Source organism: Coregonus clupeaformis, unplaced genomic scaffold, assembly GCF_020615455.1.
Source record: "Coregonus clupeaformis isolate EN_2021a unplaced genomic scaffold, ASM2061545v1 scaf1247, whole genome shotgun sequence".
Classification (NCBI taxonomy): Eukaryota; Metazoa; Chordata; class Actinopteri; order Salmoniformes; family Salmonidae; genus Coregonus; species Coregonus clupeaformis.
Window position 1 is genome coordinate 122,922 of NW_025534701.1, and position 10,346 is coordinate 133,267.

Here is a 10,346-nt window from a genome sequence, read left to right on the forward strand (position 1 = left end):
GATTACTCTACTGTTTCGTCATGATCTCAGCTTTCATTTAATTATAATATAAAGTTTGTCACTCAGTGATGAAAACAACGTGTTTCTGTATCATATCTTCAAATTGTGTTCGATTTATTCTATTTTATTAAATTCTATGTAAATCGATGTGTGTTTGACATAGAACAATTGGACTACTTCCTATTGCTGCAGTAGACTCTTAGCTTTGCATCGTAAATCAGCTTGTTTGGCTGTAATGTATAGTTCCGTCACAAATTGACGGACAGTCTGATCAGCGAATGACTCTCAAGCCTCCAATGGCTGTATATATGTAACCCAATACCCCATAGTCATTCGAGGGCAACTGATTTGAAGATGGGATGCAGGGATTTCAGTCAGAACTGTCGTGAAGCAATTTGGCCTTACATAACTTAATTTATAAGCAAATTACCTTGATTTGCCTTGATAAAACTATTACAATAAAATGAGAAGTCCCCTAAAACGAGAAATTAACATTTAAGAGGTTTTAATACGAGATAATTTCAGTATCATGTATAAAGGTGATAATTATCTAATTAAAATGACAGCATTTTTTTGGTGTTTGAATGCACTGCACCATACTTTCCTACTTGACAAATGTTTCAGATACAAATTGTGTCTATTACACATTCAATTGACAGCACAATTAAGGACAGTTCAAAAATTACTGGCGGGAGGGGGGGTGTATTTATTTTTGCTTGGGGGAGGGTTGTGTGGATATTTAGTGGGCACAGGGGAGGGTGGTACGTTTGTTCCCTGGTTTAATCTCATGAGTGGCGCAGTGGTCTAAGGCACTGCATCGCAGTGCTAACTGTGCCACTAGATCCTGGTTCGAATCCAGGCTCTGTCGCAGCCGGCCGTGACCAGGAGACTCATGGGCAGCGCACAATTGGCCCAGCGTCTTCCAGGGTAGGGGAGGGAATGGCCGGCAGGGGATGTAGCTCAGTTGATAGAGCATGGCGTTTGCAACGGCAGGGTTGTGGGTTCGATTCCACGGGGGCCAGTATAAAAAATATATGTATTCACTAACTGTAAGTCGCTCTGGATAAGAGCGTCTGCTAAATGACGTAAATGTAATAATTTATTCCATCCAAGACAACTTTCCCCGTCTGCTTGCATGCGTCTCCCCTATCAAGGGGTTTTGGTAGGCTACTCTCCTTATACACTAGCCTACGCCACAGTACCCACATGGGTTGCTGCCGTCTGCTCCGGGCTCATTTTCATCATACTCGCACCTTTGACGTTTGCCTCCCCAAAGGCTACGAAACTACATATTTTGTTGCCCATGATGAGTATTTATTTTTATTTTTATCAGAGTTATTGACTTCACAATAAGCCAGATTCATGTAACTTCCATGACAGCTTTGTGGTGCTGAAACGTGAAGCGGCAAAATCAATCGGGAGGTGGACAGCACATAGTGTTGTAATTAAGGTAATTTGAGTAATTAATTTCAACAGTCTTCATTTTAATTTGAATTAACTAACAAGAAGAAGGCTTTGTATTGGAGCCTATTTCTTCCTATTTAAGAAATAAGAGGTATGCCTACCTGTTTGACAGACTAAATTATACACTATCAGTCAGTGGCGACCCGTCATTCAGGGCAGGTGGGGCAGAACCCCACCTGTTTTGAGCCCAATATTTTTGGGTTGCCTGTTTTGCCTGTTTTGCCTGTTATTTTGGCATTAATACGTGTCACATATCACCTTGCAAACAATTTTCAAATAAATAAAACATATTTTGAGTTAAAAAAGCTGCATACAAACATGGTCTCTTTTTTGCTTTCTTGAGTAAGGCAGCTCCAAAATGCAAGTGTTTCAGCCTAGCTCAGTGCTTTCTGTGGTTGTGGGGCAGCAGAGCGGAAAATACGGAGCGTAGGGGTTGGTAATGTTCTCTAGTTGTGCCGTGATTGGCTCAGTGTTCCGTCACTCATGGGGACACTACGTCACCGCCAAATCTAAGGGTAGAGCAAAAAAAATTGAAGCCCCTTGGCGGCCGACATAGAGTTACATTAGAAGTGCCCATTCAAGAAGGCTCAAGGTCATTGGCCACAGATAGAATGACGTCAAATCACGTTATAGCTAGCAGTCATCATCATGAATCAAGTCGACAATCTACTGGCAAATCCTTTTTAATCCTTGTCATATGAAGAGAAATTATAGATAAAACGTATCGGTGGTCATCGGCCATTGTCCAAATAAACATTACACAACAAGTTGGAAATCGCAAAATCAACAATGAGTGGTTTGGAAGGAATCAGTGGCTCACTGCAAGCATTACAAAGCAATCACTAGCCTGATATTCATTGGAGTGGGTGTGTGGTCCCAAGTCTGGGTTTAAGGGTCTCCTTTCCATGCTTAAAATGATTAACATTCAACATTAGCCATGCTGTCAATCCAGCATGATTTCCTCCGCGCTCAAAACAACTGTTAACTCGGAACTGGGAAATCTTACTTCAGTAAGTTCAAGACAACTGGGAACTCGGGGAAAAAATTAGCTCTTACTGGGAAAATACGTTTTGAACGGTCATCCAACTCGGAATTGTAAGTTGGGAACTCGGGCCTCTTTCTAGAGCTACGACCTGAAGATCACTGACGTCATCATGATTCGACCTTGTTTTCTTCCAAGTTCCCAGTTGTCTTGAAAGCACCATAAATCCAAAGAATGCCAGACTTTAATGACAAAGTTTGATGACAAAATTTGCCCACGAAAGACCGCCGCGCCACCTTCCTGTTCAAGTGAGCACAGCACAACAAGGTGAGTCCAAAAATGAATTGTATGCTGCTGCATAAATTATGTAATATGCCAGGGAGATATGTATACTGTACCTAAGAAAGTAATACTAAGTGTATGTTGTGTAGTAAGCTGTTAGTAGCCCATGTGCCTCACCCTAATAATTGTGTTTATTTTCCCTTCATAATTTCGCCTACTGTTCTGAATTGGTGGTGCACATGTAGCCTATAACCTGTTTTAGAGAAATGTAATAATCGAATATTGTAAGAGCTTTCATTGTCTGCTTATATGCCCCCTTTATTTATCCTACGGTTCTGACTTGGTGTACAGGGAGAACACTGTAAGAACGGCCCATGTTCTGAATTAAGTCGCTGTACATTTCAAAAGTGCTGAACAAATAGTTAAATTGACTCCTTCCGTCCTAGCTCGCTCATTAATGTCTTATTCGAAATTACAGATTGCCTCTTATTCTCTTGTCGTTCCCTTATGCCATGGTTTGTACATCTCAATTGTCAGTAGAAACCACATTTGTTTAAGCAAGTCAGCCATATCAGCTATGTTTTTTTTAAAGGCAGTAAATGAGGCTGAATGAACTGTTTCGCTGCCAGACAAGGCTCAGCTGATAGCCAGGTGTAACAGTGGTAAGCTGTTGGGACAGCTTTATGTAGGCCCTAACAGTTTGTGGGCACCGTTTGTCACCGTTATAGTGCAATTAATGTATTGTTTAGTGTTGTGTTGTTGCTTTGCTGGCATGCATCCCCCACATTTTTGTTTTTTTTACTCCACCAAGATTGACATGCTAAAATTGCCACTGCTATCAATAGATTTGTCGGTAAATTCCTCTAATAGTGTCTCCACTCCTTAAATACCTCTGTGTCCATGAAGGGCTTGGTGTGTTAAGTTAAAACCAGGGTTCTAATGAGGGGGGTAGGTCTATGTGAGGGTATGCCATAGCCTACGTTTTGATAAAGAAAATGTCAAAAAGCATACCTCTTGTTAGCTTAAGATTTTGAAGAAACTAAAACGGATTCTGATGATATAAATCTATAACAACGCTTGCCTCCGCAATGCTTTATGCTAGAAATTAGCTGCAAAATGCACAAGAAAGACGTGACTCCGATGCATATGGAGATATCTTTGGTTCGTCTCTATGACATTCAGAGGCTGATCATATTACTTTGCTTGGCAAGTAATCTAATAGGTCTACAATCTGTAACTCTGTCACTATCAATTGAGCTATTCACTTTCTGTAAAAGAGAAGATGTTTAAACCCAGGCAGCTTTTAGGGACACACTTGTTACCTTCTCTTGTTGGTTTAAGCCACAGAAGAGTAGCCAGCAGTTAAAGCTTAAATAGTTATGTTTAGGGCCTCGGTCTGTGGTGGAAAGGTAATGTGGTAAGGTGAATGAGCTCCTGAGTGGCGCAGTGGTCTAAGGCACTGCATCGCAGTGCTAACTGTGCCACTAGAGTTCCTGGTTCGAATCCAGGCTCTGTCGCAGCTGGCCGCGTCCGGGAGACTCATGGGCGGCGCACAATTGGCCCAGCGTCGTCCAAGGTAGGGGAGGGAATGGCCGGCAGGGATGTAGCTCAGTTGATAGAGCATGGCGTTTGCAACGCCAGGGTTGTGGGTTTGATTCCCACGGGGGGCAAGTATAAAAAAAAAGATATGTATTCACTAACTGTAAGTCGCTCTGGATAAGAGCGTCTGGTAAATGAACGCATGTCTCTGTCCATTCTTCCTTGAAACTTCTATTTTCTAAATCTTCCATTCTTTTGGGACTTTTTGAGAGCAACATTTTATCTTGCAAGAAAGCTGATTGTTTTGATCTAATAAAAAGTAGGCTACCTGTTTTTACCTAATCAACGCACAGACGACATAGGCTACAAAGCTCATTTACTAGAGACATGATTTTATCTAAATTATTTTGTTATTGTCATTGAATTGATTATGTACTAACCAGATGTGTTACAAATGGTCTTTAAAATAGTATAGGTTTATGAATTGGGCTGCTATTATATACAGTTGAAGTTGGAAGTTTACATACACTTATGTTAGAGTCATTAAACATCGTTTTTCAACCACTCCACAAATTTCTTGTTAACAAACTATAGTTTTGGCAAGTTGGTTAGGACATCTACTTTGTGCATGACACAATGTTCCAACAATTGTTTACAGACAGATTATTTCACTTATAATTCACTGTATCACAATTCCAGTGGGTCAGAAGTTTACATACACTAAGTTGACTGTGCCTTTAAACAGCTTGGGGAAATCCAGAAAATAATGTCATGGCTTTAGAAGCTTCTGATAGGCTAATTGACATAATTTGAGTCAATTGACTCCCGAGTGGTGCAGTGGTCTCAGGCACTGCATCGCAGTGCTAGCTGTGCCACTAGAGATCCTGGTTCGAGTCCAGGCTCTGTCGCAGCCGGCCACGACCGGGAGACCCATGGGCGGCGCACAATTGGTCCAGCGTCGTCCAAGGTAGGGGAGGGTTTGGCCGGCAGGGATGTGGGTTCGTTTCCCACGGGGGGCCAGTATGAAAAAAACCCAAAAAAAACATATGCATTCACTAACTGTAAGTCGCTCTGGATAAGCGCATCTGCTAAATGACTAAAATGTTAAAATGTAATTGGAGGTGTACCTGTGGATGTATTTCAAGGCCTACCTTCAAACTCAGTGCCTCTTTGCTTGACATCATGTTAAAATCAAAAGAAATCAGTCAAGACCTCAGAAAAAAATATTGTAGACCTCCACAAGTCTGATTCATCCTTGGGAGCAATTTCCAAATGCCTGAAGGTACCACATTCATCTGTACAAACAATAGTACGCAAGTATAAACACCATGGGACCACGCAGCCGTCATACCGCTCGGGAAGGAGACGCGTTCTGTCTCCTAGAGATGAACGTACTTTGGTGCGAAAAGTGCAAATCAATCCCAGAACTTCTGACCTTGTGAAGATGCTGGAGGAAACAGGTACAAAAGTATCTATATCCACAGTAAAACAAGTCCTATATTGACATAACCTGAAAGGCCGCTCAGCAAGGAAGAAGCCACTGCTCCAAAACCGCCATAAAAAAGCCAGACTACGGTTTGCAACTGCACATGGGGACAAAGATCGTACTTTTTGGAGAAATATCCTCTGGTCTGATGAAACAAAAATAGAACTGTTTGGCCATAATGACCATCGTTATGTTTGGAGGAAAAAGGGGAACGATTGCAAGCCGAGAACACCATCTCAACCGTGAAGCACGTGGGTGGCAGCATCATGCTGTGGGGGTGCTTTGCTGCAGGAGGGACTGGTACACTTCACAAAATAGATTGCATCATGAGAAAGGAAAATTATGTGGATATATTAAAGCAACATCTCAAGACATCAGTCAGGAAGTTAAAGGTCAATAGCAAATGGGTCTTCCAAATGGACAATGACCCCAAGCATACTTCCAAAGTTGTGGCAAAATGGCCTGACCTCAATCCTGTAGAACATTTGTGGGGCAGAACTGAAAAAGTGTGTGCGAGCAAGGAGGCCTACAAACCTGACTCAGTTACACCAGCTCTGTCAGGAGGAATGGGCCAAAATTCACCCAACTTATTTTGGGAAGCTTGTGGAAGGCTACCATAAATGTTTGACCCAAGTTAAACAATTTAAAGGCAATGCTACCAAATACTAATTGAGTGTATGTAAACTTCTGACCCACTGGGAATGTGATGAAAGAAATAAAAGCTGAAATAAATCATTCTCTCTATTATTATTCTGACATTTCACTTAAAATAAAGTGGTGATCCTAACTGACCTAAGACAGGGAATTTGTAGTAGGATTAAATATCAGGAATTGTGAAAAACTGAGTTTAAGGTGTATGTAAACTTCCGACTTCAACTGTAATGTTCTGGCCCACCGACTATTAGCTCAGAAAAACGTTGGTATAAAAAAATATATATATTGTGTCTTCAGTCATGTAAAATTACAAAAATTGCATGAAATCAGTTTATAAAACAAGTTTTTTCCAGGACCTGCAAATACGATGATGATGATATTTTAAAGGTGATTTTATTTCACCCCCTGATCGTAGTAATGAGTTGCCCTACTTTGTCTACTGTGGTCATAATCATGATTTTAAGTTAATTCAATGAAGGGGGAGGGTATTGTAACTGTTTTCAAGTACTAGTCGAGGGTCATGTAAAAAAATTAAATACGCTGGGGAGGGAGTTGCATTTTTTAAAATAACATCTTGAGTTGGTCCCTTAAAACTATCCTTTTGATTTCATGGAAGGTCAGTCCTTGCATCTATAGACCCTTCTATGAATTTGAGAGTGGTTACATTTCCCCAGTCCCGTCCCTAAGCTGTTTACCTAAAAAGTTGTCGGGATGGCCGCTTTGTTGACGTTTGAACTGCAGATTGCCCCTTTAAGATCAGTGGATGACAGAGGAATATCTTTTTTTATTTTATTTTTATGTTTTCCGAATTACAATTTGAGATCAAGTCATTATTGAGCTACATAGACATACACAATCCATTTTTGAACATGTATGACATTTAAGAGATTCCATTTGGTTTTTGAAAATAATTGCATCTGGAGTTCATTCACTCCTGTTGTTTTTGGGCCAGAATTTAAATAAATGAAAAAGAAACGAGGGGGACAAAGTCAGAGAGCATTTGGTTTGTTTATTGTAGATAAAGGCCTATATTGACTGTGACAATCCAAATACTCTCAATTGAAATCTAGGTCCTACTTCAGGAGTGTAAACCTAATATGTCTTGTTTTGTCTGTCCCCTGCAGGTTTGCTGGTGTCAGACTGGGGCAGCATCTTCTAGGGCTGTGTGGAGAAACATCTGTATTGTAGCCTGTGGTGAGTGCTCTCTGGCGCAGCTGGAAATAAAGTTCTAGTGGGACGTGTTCCGCACGCCAAGGTTCCCCCTGGTCCCACAGGCCCGCAGCGTGTCCCTGTACAAGGGACACACTGAGGGCAGAAAGCCACGAGGCCAAATGCAGGCTGGTGCTGTCCGAGTTGGTGCAGCTGGAACCAGAGCCCGGATACCTCACCCTGGACCTCACAGTACTGGCAGAGAACTGGCGTAAACCGGGTCATAACTACGGACTGGTGCTGGAGCTGCAGCCACATCCAGTCCACACCCTGACCACGGACACCTTCATGTCCCACCATCCGGGGGAAGGCTGTCCCCTTCAGGCCGACTGTAACCCTCCCAGAGTTCCAGGCCTCACTGGTGGCTGTATCCCTGAACCCTCTGCAGTGCCACTCTCGGCGCAAAAGGAGCGCTGTCTACCTCCCGGTGACGCACAGAAACGTGTGTAAGCCCCGCCGTCTCTACATCGACTTCAAGGATGTGGGCTGGCAGGACTGGATCATCGCTCCGCAGGGCTACCTGGCCAACTACTGCCACGGAGAGTGCCCGTTCCCACTGAGCGAGAGCCTGAACGGCACCAACCACGCCATCCTGCTGACACTGGTGTGCTCCCTGGACCCCCGCAGCATGCCCCAGCCCTGCTGCGTTTCCATCCACCTGTCACCTGTCTCCATGCTCTACTACGACAACAACAACAACATAGTCCTACGTCACTACCAGGACATGGTGCTGGATGAATGTGGCTGCAAATGAAATACTTTGGGAGGTGTGAAAAGGGGATTAACATTAACTTGAAGAAAGTGGCTGGTTGGTGGAGTACATTTAAGTAAAGTTTGATCATTGATAATAAAAACCATGAATTCTGGGAGTTTCCTATGATGAAAAGGCTTTGGTATTATTCAGACAGATGGTCTCTTCTCAGTTTGATACCGGCACACTTTTCACCGAACACAGAAAGTGAAGATAGAATTTGACTTTATTGAACAGACATAATTCTATTTCATGTAGAATGAGTCAAGTTATCCCTCTGTTTCAGATTGTGAATTATACTGCCTTCCTATGGCCACTGCACATACTGAAAGCAATCTCTGCCCACTGGGCACAGACGTCAATTCAATGTCTACTCCACGTTGGTTCAACGTAATTTCATTGAAAAAAGTTCATTCAACCAGGGTGTGCCCAGTGGGTGTAAAGCTCTGCAGTAAAACGGTTTTTAAATTTGTCACTTTACTCCAGTATTTTGGATTTGAGATCAAATGTTTCACATGAGGCGACAATATAGAATGTCACCTTTATTTTGAGGGTATATTCATACATATCTGTTTTACCATTTAAAAACGAAAACACCTTATGTATCTAGTCCCCCCATTTGAAGAAGTCATAAGTATGTGGACAACTTCACTTGTAGTGTATTAAAACTAGTAACCTTTTAAACATAATGTTCAGTTAAATTATATATTTAGATATTGGTTCCCTTACCCTGTAAGAGTCTATGAACTGCTCTAATGAGTGACTACATTCCACCCTTTGGTTTTGGTAGTCACTGCCAACAAACACAAATGTTAGCATTTTCAGAAAAAACATGTTACTTCTTTCAGCACACTACTACAACAGTGTGACTGTTTTGGAATAAAATGTTCATATATTTCCTTTAACATCCTCTGTGTTGTGTGCTTATTGTTTAACCATTGATATGTTCTAGATCATTTTGAGACCTTAAGGAGCATCAGGTACTGCTGGAATGTCTACCAATGGCATGTCCATCTTTTTGTGAGAAATTACACTGGTCACTCAAAACATTTATAAAGTATTAAGAAAGTATGAATAGTCTTCACTTTAGATTAGGAACTGCAAAAATACTTTACTAATGATTTGTAAATGGTTTATAAGGACATTTATTAAACATCTTATGAATGATCTTATAAATCATTATTACATACTATAAAAAGTTGTTTCTAAATGTTTGAATAACTAGCTTGATAAAACAAATGTGGGAGTAATGATAAATGAATGATGAATGAACTATTTACTAATCCATTATAAATACTTTACTACTAGGTGTTATTATAAAGTGTTACCCGATCTCTATATTCATTCAGACTCTACAGCGTCAGAGGGAGCTGCTCTGGCGTGACCCCTGACCTGGCAGCAGTGATGTTGTGAGAGTAGTGGTAGGGAGAGTACTGGTAGTGTTCATATCAAATAAAATAAATTTTGATTTGTCACATCGCCGAATACAACAGGGGTTACCCCATCCTTACCATGAACTGCTTACTTACAAGCCCTTAACCAACAATGCAGTTTTCAGAAAATAGAGTTAAGAAAAAGTTCTCAAAAGTAACCAATATATTGAGGTTAAAGTGTCTGCTGCAGTCTCCTTCGCTGTTGTGTTGAATAATTAATGCATATGCTGTAGTAGTTATTTAAAAATGTGAGAATACCTACAGCTTATTAACATTTAACAAATGTGGGCGTAATAATTAGTAAATGGTGAGCAAACTGTAAATGCCTTACAAATGGTTTATTACTTAACATTATTATAAAGTGTTACACATAATTGCATATTCATACATTTGACCATCAACTACTTACTACAATACACCATTGAGTTAGACTTGGACGTTATCTGATATCTGCAGTATTGTATATTTCATATTTACTGCACTTGTTTAAGGCGTTGTGTCTTATTTGAGCCACTAGAGGGGGATGTTAAACAACATATACACTGA

General features: G+C 41.1%; 1 pseudogene; it reads left to right on the top strand.

Annotated features, from left to right (window-relative positions):
• Nucleotides 1-7,016: 7,016 nt before the first annotated feature.
• On the top strand, nt 7,017-8,370 carry LOC121554897 (annotated as a pseudogene).
• The last annotated feature ends 1,976 nt before the right edge of the window (nt 8,371-10,346 follow it).